The sequence below is a fragment of the Plecotus auritus genome (assembly GCF_963455305.1).
Source record: "Plecotus auritus genome assembly, chromosome: 6".
Lineage (NCBI taxonomy): Eukaryota > Metazoa > Chordata > Mammalia > Chiroptera > Vespertilionidae > Plecotus > Plecotus auritus.
This window is the reverse complement of record NC_137773.1, coordinates 29,729,518-29,744,761: the sequence shown is the minus strand read 5'-3', so window position 1 is coordinate 29,744,761 and position 15,244 is coordinate 29,729,518. Positions and strand designations below refer to the sequence as shown.

General features: G+C 35.7%; 1 protein-coding gene and 1 pseudogene across 2 annotated transcripts in view; one reads left to right on the top strand and one right to left on the bottom strand.

The window, feature by feature from the left end:
• Positions 1–15,244, top strand: part of LOC308250372 (protocadherin gamma-C4) — a gene marked incomplete at its 5' end in the record, with an annotated part of 563,663 nt that overhangs the window by 221,500 nt on the left and 326,919 nt on the right. The window lies entirely within an intron of this gene.
• LOC308250389 (ubiquitin-ribosomal protein eL40 fusion protein-like) lies at positions 10,123–10,626 on the bottom strand (annotated as a pseudogene). The gene has a single exon. The product of its transcript is annotated as a ubiquitin-ribosomal protein eL40 fusion protein-like (transcript).

The window sequence follows — 15,244 nt, the reverse complement described above, 5'->3', positions numbered from 1 at the left end:
ATTTGATTTTGGCTCAGCAGGCCATGTAAATAGAAATGTACACTTGAAACCTATATAATCTTATTAACCAATGACACCCCAACAAATTTAATTAAAAATAAAATAAAATAAAAGGAGTTAAGTTAGATGTAGATTTCTAAATGGTTGTTAGGAGTCTTAGGCAAGTCCCAAACCTCTCTTTTTACACAGATGTCTATCCCACTCCTTATCAGAGAGCAGTTATTTGAATGTGGGGAATGAAGAGTGGATGATAAAATAATAAATTAAGCTTGTTGTAGTTATCAAGTGCTACTGAACAACTGCAAAATAAAAAGATATTAAAGGAAAAATCATTAATACCAATTAAGTGGACTTAAGAAAAAATACATTTTCAGTTGTTACCAGATTAGGTTTTAAGCCATTTTCCCCTCTGAGCATTCTGAAGGGATGGCATGGAAACTGAGAAAGAGTTACTTCCTAACAAATCATTCACAAAATGAAATGGAGTAGGGGCACAAGTTAGGCTTCTTTTTTAAATTATTTTTTATTTTTATTTTTCTTTTCTTTTATTTTTTTCTTTATTGATTAAGATATTTACATATGCGAACTTATCCCCCCTATTACCCCCTGCCCCCCACTCATGCCCTCACCCCCCTGGTATCTGTGTCCATTTGTTAGGCTTATATGCTTGCATACAAGTCCTTTGGTTGATCTCTACCCCTTATCCCTACCCTCCCCTACCTTCTCTCTGAGGTTTGATGGTCTGATTGATGCTTCTCTGTCTCTGGATCTGTTTTTGTTCATCAGTTTATGTTGTTCATTATATTCCACAAATGAGTGAGTTCATGTGATATTTATCTTTCTCTGACTGATTTATTTCGCTTAGCATAATGCTCCCCAGTTCCATCCATGCTGTTGCAAATGGTAAGAATTCCTTCTTTTTGACCACAGCATAGTATTCCATTGTGTAGATGTACCACAGTTTTTTAATCCACTCATCTGCCGATGGGCACTTAGGCTGTTTCCAAATCTTAGCTATGGTAAATTTTGCCGCTATGAACATAGGGGTGCATATATTCTTTCTGATTGGTGTTTCTAGTTTCTTGGGACTCATACAACTTAACAAAAGAAAGATAAACAACCCAATCAAAAAATGGGCGATGGACCTAAACAGATACTTTTTGAGAGAGGACATAAGGAAGGCCAAGAGACATATGAAAACATGCTCAAAGTCACTAATCGTCCAAGAGATGAAAATCAAAACGACAATTCGGTACCATCTCACACCTGTCAGAATGGTTATCATCAACAAATCAACAAATAACAAGTGCCGGTGAGGATGCGGAGAAAAAGGAACCCTCATGCACTGCTGGTGGGAATGCAGACTGGTGCAGCCACTGTGGAGAACAGTATGGAGTTTCCTCAAAAAACTAAAAATGGCCCTAGCTGGTTTTGCTCAGTGGATAGAGCACCAGCCTGCCTGCGGACTGAAGGGTCCCAGGTTTGATTCCGGTCAAGGGCACATGCCTGGTTGCTGGCTTGATCCCCAGTGGGGAGTGTGCAGGAGGCAGCCAATCAGTGGTTCTCTCTCATCATTGATGTTTCTCTCTCTCTCTCTCTCTCTCTCTCCCTTCCTCTCTGAAATCAATATATATATATATACATATATGTGTGTGTGTGTGTGTGTGTGTGTGTGTGTGTATAAAACTCAAAATGGAATCCCATTTGACCCAGTAATCCCACTTCTAGGAATATATCCCAAGAAACTAGGCTTCTTTTTTTTAAATATCTTCCCATTTGCCCACCCATCCCTGTATTCCCTCTGAGATTCGACAGTCCGTTCTATGCTTCTATGTTGCTGAATCTATTTTGCTCATCAGTTTATTTTGTTTTTAGATTCTACATATGAGTGAAACATGTGATACTTGTCTTTTTCTCTGGCTTATTTCACTTCGCATAATACTGTCCAGGTCCCTCCATGCTGTCTCAAAGATAAGAGATCCTTCTCTTTTGTTGCTGCATAGTATTTCATGTACCATAGCTTTTTTTTTATCCTCTCATTTACTGATGGGAACTTGGGCTGTTTCCAGATCTTAGCTATTGTAAATTGAATTGTTATGAACATAGGAATGCATATAGTCTTTCTGACTGGTGTTTGGGGTTTATTAGTATATATTCTTAGAAGTGGGATCACTGGGTTAAATGGCAGTTCCATTTTTATTTTTATTTTTTGAGGAAACTCCATACTGTTTTCCATAATGGCTACACCAGTCTGCATTCCCACCAGCAGTGTACTTGGATTCCATTTTCTCCACATCCTCGCCAGCACTTGTCATTTGTTGATTTGTTGATGGTAGCCATTCTGACAAGTGTGAGGTGATACCCCATTGTCATTTTAATTTGCATCTCTCTGATGATTAGTGACTTTGAGCATTTTTTCATATGTCTCTTGACCATCTGCATGTCCACTTTGGAGAAGTGCCTATTGTGGCCCTTTGTCCATTATTAATTGGATTGTTTGTCTTCCTTTTGTTAAGTTGTATGAGTTCCTTATATATTTTGGAAATTAACCCCTTATGAGATGTATCATAGGCAAATATGTTCTTCCATACAGTGGGCTCCCTTTTCATTTTGCTGAAGGTTTCTTTTGCTGTGCAGAAGCTTTTTTATTTTGATGTAGTTCCACTTGTTTATTTTCTCCTTTGTTCCCCTTCCCCTAGGAGATGTATTGGCAAACATATTGCTATGAGAAATGTCTGAGATTTTGCTGCCTATGGTTTCTTCTAGGATTTTTATGGTTTCACAACTTACATTTAAGCCTTTTATCCATTTTTATTTTATTCTTGTGTATGGTGTAAGTTGGTGGTCTAGTTTCATTTTTTTGCATGTACCTGACCAATTTTCCCAACACCATTTATTGAAGAGACTGTCTTAACTCTGTTGTATGCTCTTGCCTCTTTTGTCAAATATTAATTGAGCATAATGGCTTTGGTTGATTTCTGGGGTCTCTGTTTTGTTCCATTGGTCTATATGCTTGTTTTTGTGCCATTACCAGGCTGTTTTGATTACAGTGGCTTTGTAGTATAACTTGATATCTAGTAGTGTGATCCCTCCAACTTTGTTCTTCTTTTGCAAGATGCTGCAGCTATTTGGGGTCTTTATTGGTTCCATATAAATTTTTGGAGTATTTGTTTTAGATATGTGAAATATGCCATTGGTATATTAATAGGGATTGCATTAAATTGCTTTGGGCAGTATGGACATGTTAATGATGTTAATTCTACTATCCATGAGCACAGTATATTCTTCCACTTGTTTATATCTTCACTGTCTCTTTTTTCAACGTCCTATAGTTTTCCGAGTACAGGTCTTTTACCTCCTTGGTTAAGTTTATTCCTAAGTATCTTAATTTTTTTGTTGCAATGGTAAATGGAATTTTTTTTTTTAGTTTCTCTTTTTGAGAATTCATTATTGGTGTATAAAAATGCCATCAATTTCTGGGTATTAATTTTGTATCCTTCTACATTGCTGATTTCATTTATTAAATCTAGTAGTTTCGTTTTTTGGTGGAGTCTTTAGGGTTTTCTAAGTACAATGTCATTTCATCTGCGAATAATGGCAATTTTACTTCCTCCTTTCCAATTTGGATCCCTTTTATGTTTTCTACTTGTCTGATCACTGTGACTAAGACTTCCAATACTACGAATAAGAGTGGTGAAAGCAGATAACCCTGTCTTGTTCTTGTTCTTAGGGGAAATGGTTTTAGTTTTTGTCCATTGAGTATGATGTTGGCTGTAGGTTTGTCATATATGACCTTTATTATGTTGAGGTATGATCCCTCTATTCCCACTTTTCTGAGAGCTTTATCAAAAATTGTTATTAGAGTTTGTCAGTCTTTCACTTTGTTTATGTGATGTATCACATTTATTGAATTTCAAATATTGTACCAGACAGCCTTGCATCCCTGGAATAAATCCCACCTGGTCATGGTGTATGATCTTCTTAATGTAGTGCTGGATACGATTTGCTATTATTTTGTTGAGGATGTTAGCACCTATGTTCATCTGGGATCAATATCCTATAATTCTCTTTCTTTGTAGTGTCTTTATCTGGTTTTGGAATTAGGATAATGCTAGCCTCATAAAAGGAGCTTGGAAGTGTTATTTCCTCTTGGACTTTTTGGAATAGTTTGAGGATGATAAGTGTTAGTTCTTCTTTGAATGTTTAGTAAAACTCGGGTGTGAAGCCATCCTGACCAGGGCTTTTGTGTCCTGGGAGGTTTATTTTTTTTTTATTACTGCTTCAATTTCATCACTTGTTATTGGCCTATTCAGGTTTTCTGATTCTTCCTGATTCAGTTTTGGAAGATTGTATTTCCTAGCAAAGCATTCATAGAATGAAAAGGAGTTTGTTTGATTCCGGTCAAGGGCATGTACCTTGGTTGGGGGCACATCCCCAGTATGTGCAGGAGGCAGCTGATCGATGCTTCTCTCTCATCGATGTTTCTAACTCTCTATCCCTCTCCCTTCCTCTCTGTAAAAAATGAATAAAATAGCCAACACCGGTTTGGCTCAGTGGATAGAGCATCAGCCTGCGGACTGGAGGGTCCCAGGTTCAATTCCGGTCAAGGGCACGTAACTTGGTTGCGGGCACATCCCCAGTAGGAGGTGTGCAAGAGGCAGCTGATCGATGTTTCTCTCTCATCGATGTTTCTAACTCTCTGTCCCTCTTCCTTCCTCTCTGTAAAAAATCAATAAAATATATTTTTTAAAAAATGAATAAAATATATTAAAAAAAAGAAAAGGAGTAGGGACAGAAGTTAGACTTCTTTTTAATCATCATTGTTTGCCTTCATAAGCTATTTTAAGTTCTCTTGTTCTAAAATTAAAGAAACCAATATTAAAACATTAACATATTTTAAGGATGCTATTAATACTACTAACTGTGACTTAAAAGCAAAAAAAAAAAAAAAGTCTGCATTCATGAGGCTTTAATTATGTGCCTTATTTTAGACAAATGTGTGTAAATTCAGACCCACAATGATATGTCCTGCACAGGAGGACACTATATTTGTACCTAGAATTCCAAGGGTAAACAGTACCTCTAAAATATTTCTGAAACATACCAGATCATATTTGTTGATATAAGCATTATTCTTGGAATTATGACTGATACCTGATGGTACCACTTGGCTGTTGACCTAGTAGTCAGGATATACTAAAAATTAGTGCTAAGTTATTTTTTAAATGTTAGAGATGCTTAAAGTAGAATTGGTGTAACCTATTCTGACTTCAACACTTTTTCTTAGTATTTTGAGAATAGATGAGACTAATGCAGAATATCAGTAAATTGTCTTATCAATATTAAATATTTTCCATAAATTGAGATATAATCCTGCTCATTGGAGTTAAGGACTTTCTTGCACAAAACATAGAACAGTTTGTGTTCCAGTGTATTTGGGTTAGGATTGGTTAAGACATGTTGAAACTAGAGGTTTTAAGAAAGAAAAGACATATAATAAACTTTGTGGGTAAGTAGTAATTAGTTAAAACATTATTAACTATAAGTCACTGGATTAACTGCATTTGATGACATAATTGTATCTGATTACATTGGATGATGTGAGCATAGTTAGTGGAGCCTGGTTTGATGTCAATGATAAGGAAAGAAAATGATGTAGATCAGTGATTTTAAGACTGAATTTCAAACAGCAGTACAGTTCACACACACATAACAAATAAAAGTAGATTTGTCAACTTTTTATATTTCCATGTATGAACATTAAATTAAAATGTAAAAAACCCCATCATTTCATACCATTATTTCATAAAAGAAATGATATTTTAAAATGGTAAGACAACAATCTCATAAAGGAACTATCCTTTAAATTTAAAAAAAACATGGTTTTATGAAAATTGTATTTTGCCATTATATTTTCATTTTTGCCTTAGACAAGTGAATAATTTGCCATGACTTTCGGTTGGGAACTACTGAAATAAATGATGTTCTAATCTCATTCTTATTCAGACTTAAAGCTCCCAAGAAAAGTTCAATTGTACCTGATGATTAAAAACTAAGACCAACTCTGCATCAATATGCTGAGTATGATTTGAACTATTTGTATTTGGAGAGAACTATATACCAGCTGAGATTGAGTCCAGGTTTCCATCAGCAAATGAACACAAAGAATGGAAATAATTAGGACACTTACTCTCCCCCAAATGTCAAGTGACATTAGAACTATTTGTATTTATTCAAAGCTATAACCAAATGCCTTGAAGTGCTCCTGTATAAAAAGGCCCTGATAAGTATTTAATAAAAAAAATCTAAATATTTTGGACAAGTTGCTCCACTTACCTATTTCACTTTGAAATTCACGTAGATCTACATTTCCACTGAAAGGTTTAAGTTATAAAGAATTTAAGCTCTTTTAAAACTTATTATTATGAGATAATTTTAGATATAAAACTGTGATAATAGTATGGAGTCCTCATATACTCTTCACCTGCCTACCCTTAATGTTAACATCTTACATAACCAAAGCACAGTTATCAAAATTAAGAAATTAACCTTTGTATAATTCTATTAACTAAACTGCAGGCTTTATTCCAATTTTACCAGTTTTTTTTTTTCATTAATGTCCTTGTTTTTTTTAAGGATATCTAATCCAGGATCCCACAATACATTTAGTTATGTCTCCTTAGTTTCTATTACCCATGATAGTTCCTTAACATTTCCTTGTCTTTCATGACCCCAAGACTTTTGAGGAGTACTAGTTATCTGAAAAATGTCCCTCATTTTTTTCTGTTTTATTAAGAAATGATTGACATACAGAACTGTATAACTTTAAGGTATACAGAAAAAAATGACTTGATTTATGTATATTGTGAAATGATTAGCACGATAAGTTTAGTTAACAAATATATGCCTCAATTTGAGATTGTCTTTGTTTTCTCATGATTAGATTGATGTTATGCATTATTGGGAAGAATACCACAGGAATGATATTGTGTCCTTATCAGTGCTTCATGTCAAGGGGCACATGATGTCAATATGTCATATTAACTGGTGATGTTAATCCCTTTTTATTGTAAAAAAAATAACAAAGTTTAACATGTTAACCATTTTTAAGAGAAGAGTTCAGTAGTGTTAATCTTGATCACTTGACTAAGATAATACCTACCAAGTTTCTTCACTGTAAAGTTACTATTTTTCTTTTTGTAATTAGTAAATACATGAGAACAGACACTTTGAAACTATGCAAATATGTTTCTGCTTAAACTTTTGCTTATTAATTTTAGTATCCACTGTTGGATATTTCCTGTGGTAATTAATACTGTGGTATTTGAATGATGATTTTCTATTTCCCTGATTCCTTTTACATTAATTAATTGAAATCTTTCAGTAAGAAAAACTTGTTACTTCTCCCCCATTTATTATTTATTTAGTTCTTTCTTTATATATGGACTCATGGATATTTACTCTATTATTTATATTACAATCTAATACTATCATTATTTATTTTATTGTTCAGCAAACCATTTTATCTAGGATGAAGAGCATATTTTGAGGCCTGGAATTATCAACATAAACACATTTTGATCAAAATTAGTATTTCTTTATAACACTATGTTAGATTATTATAAACAAGCATAAATTTCTTTAATTCTGTTAAGGTTTATTTATAATGATGTTTTAACTTTATTTTTTAAAATATATTTTATTGATTTTTTACAGAAAGGAAGGGAGAGGGATAGAGGGTTAGAAACATCAATCAGCTGCCTCCTGCAAACCTCCTACTGGGGATGTGCCCGAAACCAGGGTACATGCCCTTGTCCGGAATCGAACCTGGGACCTTTCAGTCCGCAGGCTGATGCTCTATCCACTGAGCCAAACCGGTTAGGGTGATGTTTTAACTTTAACTGAAAATTACATTAACTTCATTTTAAATGTCCATATAGTCATAAAACTATTATTAGTAAATAGATATCAAAATAAGAAAATTTTAAATTTTATTATGTAGACATATTTATATATTTATGATATATAATAGAGATGTTATTTAAAATAGATATATATATGCTGAAATTAGACATACAGATATATAAGAAATGGAATTGGTCCGGTTTTATTTAATCTCCCCAAAATAAATGTTTTGCTTTCTCTGTCATGTCTGTGTATTTTATTGTTATAGTTATTTTCTATTTAAGATGTGTTTGTCTTATTCTTGGGAGCAGAATTTATCCATATAATTCTCCCATATAAAGTTCTATTTTCTATGAAGTTGAAGTATATGACTATCAGAGGCTTACTCTTCAACTAAAAATTTGACTTAATTTCCAAATCTATGTAACATTTTAAAATAATACCATTAAACTATTGGTTATATTTACTTAACACTTAAAAGTAACATTAAAAAGTAAAAATAACAAGGGTTTTCTGGCTAAGTTGGTGAAGCAAGCTTATACTTCTGTGCACTGTTCTAGACATAGAAATTATAGATAACAATTAAAAACAGGAAAATTTAAAATGCAAAACCAGAAATGGAACAAACATAAAATGGTGAGCAGGGATAAAACCCTTGCATTGTTGGGCTACAGGATGGGAAGTTGGCATTGCTTGGCATTAGTTTGGTTCTTATGGGCTATCTGGAGAAAAATGTTCTTCATGAAAGATGGAGAATAAAAGTCAGGGTCAATGCTTAGAGCCAGGAGCTACAAAAGGTTGAAAGATCACTGCCAAAAGATCCCTGAAGTTATACATTATAATAGGTTTCAGACCTATGGAGGTTTCAGACACAAACTAGGTACTGAACTTATAGTCAGCAGGTTCAATGAAGTCAACTGTACTATTTTTAGTATTATGTTGCACCAGAAACACAGATCACTGTTATAAGACCTGGTTCTAGACCATGTTTGGGTGGTCTAGTAGATGAACATGGGTGGGAAGAGCAAGTAAAAAGAAGACATTTTAAAAACAGTAGTATTCAAAATAAGACTTAAAGATACTTATAGAGATGAATTCAGGAGTTACATAAAAAATGGACAATGAATTATGAAAGAATAAAAAAGAGACTGAAATAAAAATAGATGGATATAAATATAGCCTATTAGAAATTTGAAAAGTGAAACACAGTCATGTAACAAAACCTTAGCAGATGGGATAAAATTTAGCCTGGTCTCTATTGAAGAACAAATTAGTAAATTGGTATGTAACTAAGAAATTCATCAATAGCACAGAACAAAAAGATAAATTATGAAAGAGTAGTAAACAATGTTACAGTCATCTATTGTTATGTGACAAACCACCCCAAGACTTAGTGGCATAAAACAGACATTTTACTATGCTAATGGACTCTGTGGGTCAGGAATTCAGTGGGGGGCATAATAGGGATGGACTGTTTGTACTATGATGCCTCAGGTAGAAAGGCTCAAAACTAGGGTGACATGTGACTATGGGCTACTATATTCTGGAGGTGACTTCCCTTTCATGATTGCTGCTGGCAGTCAACCAGAAAACTTGCATGTGACCTTTCTATATGGTCTATGCTTCTTTACAACATGGTGGCTGGGATCCAAGAGCAAATACCACTTCCATCATACTTTCTGGACTTTGGTCAAGCAGTCAGAGATCAGATTTAAGCAGAGGGGACATAGGCCCTACGTTTTGAATAGAGGAGTGTCAAAAAACCTGGGACTCAGGTTTTAAAACTGTCACATAAGACCTGGAAGATAAGTTGAAAAATCCTAACATAGACCCAATAGAAGTTCCAGAAGAAGAGAATGGAGGGAAAGGCAGAAAGAAGAAAAGGTAATAATGATTCTGGTTCTTGACAAGATGGGCTGCAGATATCCTATTCCATGACCAGTCCTGGAAGAATCTTATGGACTTCCTAACAAAGAAAAGGCCAGGACCAGATGGTGCACAAATTGCAGCATTTCCTTTTTTATGGCTGAATATATATATATATTTCATTCATCTGTCCATGGACACTTGGGTTTTTTGACATCTTGGCTATTTTGAATAATGAACATGAGGGTGCAAATATCTCTTGATGACAGTGATTTAATTTTATTCAATCATATACACAGAAGTGGAATTGTTGGGTCATATAGTAATTCTATTTTTATTTTTATTTTTTTTACTGCTCCAGTCAACAAAAGAGAAACTTTATTGAGGCCCCAGCATCACAGGGTTCAGATAGAAGGCTGCCCTGTGGACCCAAGGAGTTGGTGGAGGGGCCTTATTTAACCTTCTTATTGGAGCGCAGGTTGTTGGTGTGGCCACACTTCTTGCGGCAGTTGACAGCACGGGGGTGCAGGCGGGCATAACACTTGCGGCAGATCATCATGTCGCAATTGTACTTTTGCGCGAGCTGGCGGAGGGAGGGTTCAATGATGCCACCCCTCAGACGAAGCACCAGAGTGCAGGGTGGACTCTTTCTGAATACTGTAGTCTGAGAGAGTGCGACCATCCTCTAGCTGTTTGCCCGCAAAAATCAGACGCTGCTGGTCAGGCGGGATGCCCTCCTTGTCTTGGATTTTAGCTTTGACTTTCTCAATGGTGTCACTGGGCTCAGCCTCAAGGGTGATAGTCTTGCCATTCAGGGTCTTCACAAAGATCTGCATTTCGGCGTCTGCTGGGGAGGCTGCTCCGCTGCCTCGCTGAGGAGAAAGAGCAGTAATTCTATTTTAAATTTTTTGAGGAACATCCATACTTTTTTTCATAATGGCTGCACCAATTTACATTCTTACCAATAGGGTACAAGGTTTCCTTTTAGGAGTCATTTATACTTATCATTTGTTTGTAGAAGTTAACAGGACTATGTAGATAAATTCATCTTTCTATAGTATAACCACTCATAATAGCATTTATGAAACACCGTAATGTTCCAAGACACTAGACTGAACATTTCATAAACATTGTTTCACTTAACCCCTTACAACCTCATGAATAAGATCATATCATTGTGCTCGCTTTGGCAGCACATATACTAAAATTGGAACTATATAGAGAAGATTAGCATGGCCCCTGCACAAGGATGACATGCAAATTCATGAAGCGTTTCAATTTTTTTTGTATTAGTAATGGATCAAACTAGTTGTATATCTGTATATCCCTTGAATGAATTTTAAATCCAATAAAAACATTAATAAAAGATAACATCATTATATCCTTTTTTCATATGAGGAAACTGAAGTTTGGAGAGATTAAGTAACTTTTGAAGTATTACATATATGAAGTAGCAGAGCCAGGACTTGAATATGAGATTTCCAGACACAAAAGCCTATGCTCTTAATCACCATTTTAACATATCTCCTAAAGATGTTGTTAATGGAATGAACAGCTCATACATGCACATACTCAAGCTGCAGGATTCTCATTAAAATTGAGTATTAGAACACTGGCCAGATGGCTCAGCTGGTTGGAGTATCCTCCCATGTATCAAAAGATTGCAGGTTCAATTTCCAGTCAGAGCACATACCTAGGTTGCAGGTTTGATCCCCATTTGGGGCAGGTGTGGGAGGTAACCTATCGATGTTTCTCTTTCACAGTGATGTTTCTCTCTCTCTCAAATCAATAAAAACATGTCCTCACACAAGGATTTTTTTTAAATTTAGTATTAGATATATGAGCCAAATTCAAACTGGGGGGAAAAAAAAGGGCCCATCCGTAGTCTTTGTCACCTCATACAGGAGCCTGTGCTATTGACTGACTGACTGAAAGACTGCATTCTACATATGCCACAATGTTTCCATCTTTTGAGAAAATTTTATTTCCTGCAAAGTCAGAAATACTTCAGCTATAGTAGAAAATAATTTCAATGGGTCTGTGTTTAAGTTGGTACCAAAAAAATTCAGCTTCGCTCAAATCTCACCTCCTCTGGTAATCTTTCCTGATGCTCCATTTCTGTTCTTACTTAAATATCCCTTTGGGTACCTCACAGTGCCTGTGCAAGTCTTAGCACTTATCACTAACTACTGTAACTGTAGCTTTACTTGAGTCTCCCTTCTAGGCTGTAACCTCCTGGGGTGTAGGCACCAGGCTTCATTCAATTTTATATCCCCAATGCCTTTCCAGACACAAAAGCCTATGCTCTTAATCACCATTCTGAATAGAATCTGGAATAAACACCTGCCAATAAATTTATAAATTCAATAAATGCATAGCCAGATGACTGGCCTACCTGAAATGGAAGAAATCCAATTAAGTTACTCTCAAAGGAAACTGTACAGCTATGATATTATGATAATCACATAATTGATAATATGATAATAAAATAATACACTAATTAACTATTGTTTTGTTCACATTGGCTAACCTAAAAGCCATATAGGTAATTAATCTATCAGGAGGTAAGTAATGTGCCACTAGAGTCGACGTGACTATGAACAGACTTGGACTGTCTGAGGGAAAGCGCTGTAGACACGAGGTTTTCAGTGCGGACGCCTGGTGGTGCTACAGGCTAAAAAGTAGGAGGAGGAGCCCTGAGTTTGCCGCAGACTCCATCTTAGAAAAGACAAAATCCGAAGGATGCTGGGGATAGACGGGGCTTGAAAAAGGTCTGCAGCAAGCCCATATTTTAGACCTTTCTGCCAGTGAATGGGACTAGAAGTAAGCTGATGATCTCTCTCTTACAAGGCTTTCGAAGGCTTCTTTTATTAAGGTAACATACTCAGAGGATATTCAGGAAATCGTGCGAGAGAAAATCTGACAGAAGAGGCAAGTGGTGAGTTTTTCTTTCTTCCTAGGCGTAGTGCAGATGGCCCAGGAAGAGGAAAGCTGCATTTATGGTCAGAATTTTTGCAGGTTTGGCGCTGGAGGCGGAGAGGGGAGCGTCTCCATAGCAGCAGGAGGATAGGTGAGAGCAGGGTGGTTTCCAAAGAGCTCAAAGAACAGTTTACATCCAGCCGCAGAGGAGCCTTTGCTCCCGAACAGGAAACCAGACTCATATGCGCTCTGCAAGTATTGCCTGAAACGTTTGTTTTATTAGAAAAACCCGAGTCTGAGATGATCACCCTTTGAAAATTTCATTTGAACATTCCAGAATGTGCACCGGGAACATACATGAGATTTGGGTGAATTTTTAATAATTGGAAACTACACAATCATTTTAACTTCCATTTTCACAATAATGAGCGATGCAGTCATGGCGTAAATAATTTGCCCACCTGTGGGGGGAAATCGCTGGATGAAGAACAGCCCAAGGTAAGTTTAACTCTCATAGAAAGGAATGGTAGGTATCAACACTTGTCTGGGACCTCCTAAGGTCCAAATCGTGACAGTCAGTGACAACCTGAAGATTTTGTCTCAATAAGTAAGAAACGGCTTGACGACCTCTCCAGGCTCACTGAATTCTCCAACCTCTGGAAAGTGCTCACCAAATATCTTAAATGCTACTGATATCTGTGCATTATAAAGTGCCAATGCAAGAAAATTACCAGGCAATTTCAAGGCTACGTAGCAAATTCTCAGGCAATTCGCTTTGGGAATAGTTTCAGAAATATCTTTCTTCATGTGAAGGATGTTGGATGACAAGTCCATTGAATTAGTCGTTTTGATACCTATCTGCTCATCCTGGAGTGCCTCTAGAAACAGACTTCACCTCTTTAAGGATCATCACCTCAGCATTCTGGAATAAAAAGAAAATGCCTTGATCCTTCCAGAATTTTTTTCATTGAATGTTAAAAATTGTCCATATTTTGCCAACCTAGTGCAATACAGAGATGAGGGAGATACATGCAACATGACTCTATTGCAAGTGAAATTAGGTTCCTCAAAGCTGAAAACAAGACAATAGGTAGAGACAAATATCATCTTGGGCATTCTTGCTTTAAGACACTGGGTAGAAAGGAGAGGAAATAACATTAGAGTTGGTATTTTATGGCTCTAACTTAAGTAGTTTTCTTTTCTTCTGAAACATAAATAATTGTTAATATATAGTCAACAAGTACTAATGGCTTAGCTATTTTTATCTTTTTATTTACCTCACAATGGTCTTTGTTTAGAAGCCAGTAGCCTCTTTCTTGTTGAGTACAGAAACAAATGCATTTTTTTCTGCTCATGCCTAATTTTCTTTGATCTTCCAAAGGTAAGTTACCTCTAAAACTATGTGTGGACCGTTCTAACAGGTATTTGGAAGTTTGACAAGAAAACTCATTTCAGGTCTATACATAAACCGATAGTCTTCATAACTTCCCATGGAAGGTCAGGCTATTTTAAAGTCATCTTTTGCTTTTCTTGATATTTCATGGATGATGGCTGATACATTGTAATAGTCTACTTTTCAGCAGGATTGGTCTCCATCTATTAAATTCAAGTAACTATTTATTTGAGATGGTTAATATTATGTAGTTCTTACTTTATATTTGAAAAAAGTCATGTGATGATGACACAAAATCAAATACAGATATAAAACTAAGTTGACCTTGAACAATGCAGGAATTAGAGGTGCTAACCCCCACACAATTAAAATCCCCATATAACTTTTGACTCCCCCCAAACTTAAGTTGTTACTTTGTATCCCAGGGGGATTGGTTCCAGGACCCCTGAAAATACTACAGATGTTGAAGTTCCCTGTATAAATGGTGTAGATCAGTGCATACAATCGGCTCTCCACATCCGCAAACCCCCAACAACAGATGGAAAACAGTACAGGTATTTATTGAAAAGAGTCCCTATATAAGTGGACCCATAGTTTAAACATACATTGTTCAAGGGTCAACTGTACAGGGGGAAATTTTCATTGATGGAAATAAACATCTCTTTCATTATTTAAGGCATAATTTATTGAGTTGCTGTGTAGCTCACTTATTGCAGTGCTAAATTTGTATTTGTTAATTTTTACTGTTTTCTTAAACATCAAAAATAATTCATTCTTTAGCAATTAATATTCCAGCATCTCCAATACATTAAAAGAAAATGTTATGTAATATGGACTGGCAAAACAATCTATATATACTCAAATCAAGCTAGAACTCATGATAATATCTGGTCAAGATTTTTTTTTCAAGGAAACAGTTTGTACCAATAGACTATGATGATTCTCCTTAAACTAAAACATGCCAAGATTCTTATGCAAATTCTCTTTCAAAACCATTAGTTGTATATTTGTACCAGGTAAGAAAATAAACCCCTACCTGAATCACCTTTATTTTGAAATCCTGCTTACTTGAGCATTATGAAGTGCATATCTTGATAGATTACAGAAAAACATATTTTTTGTATTCTTAATAAGGCAAAAGCAAATTGTGTGAGTGCTACC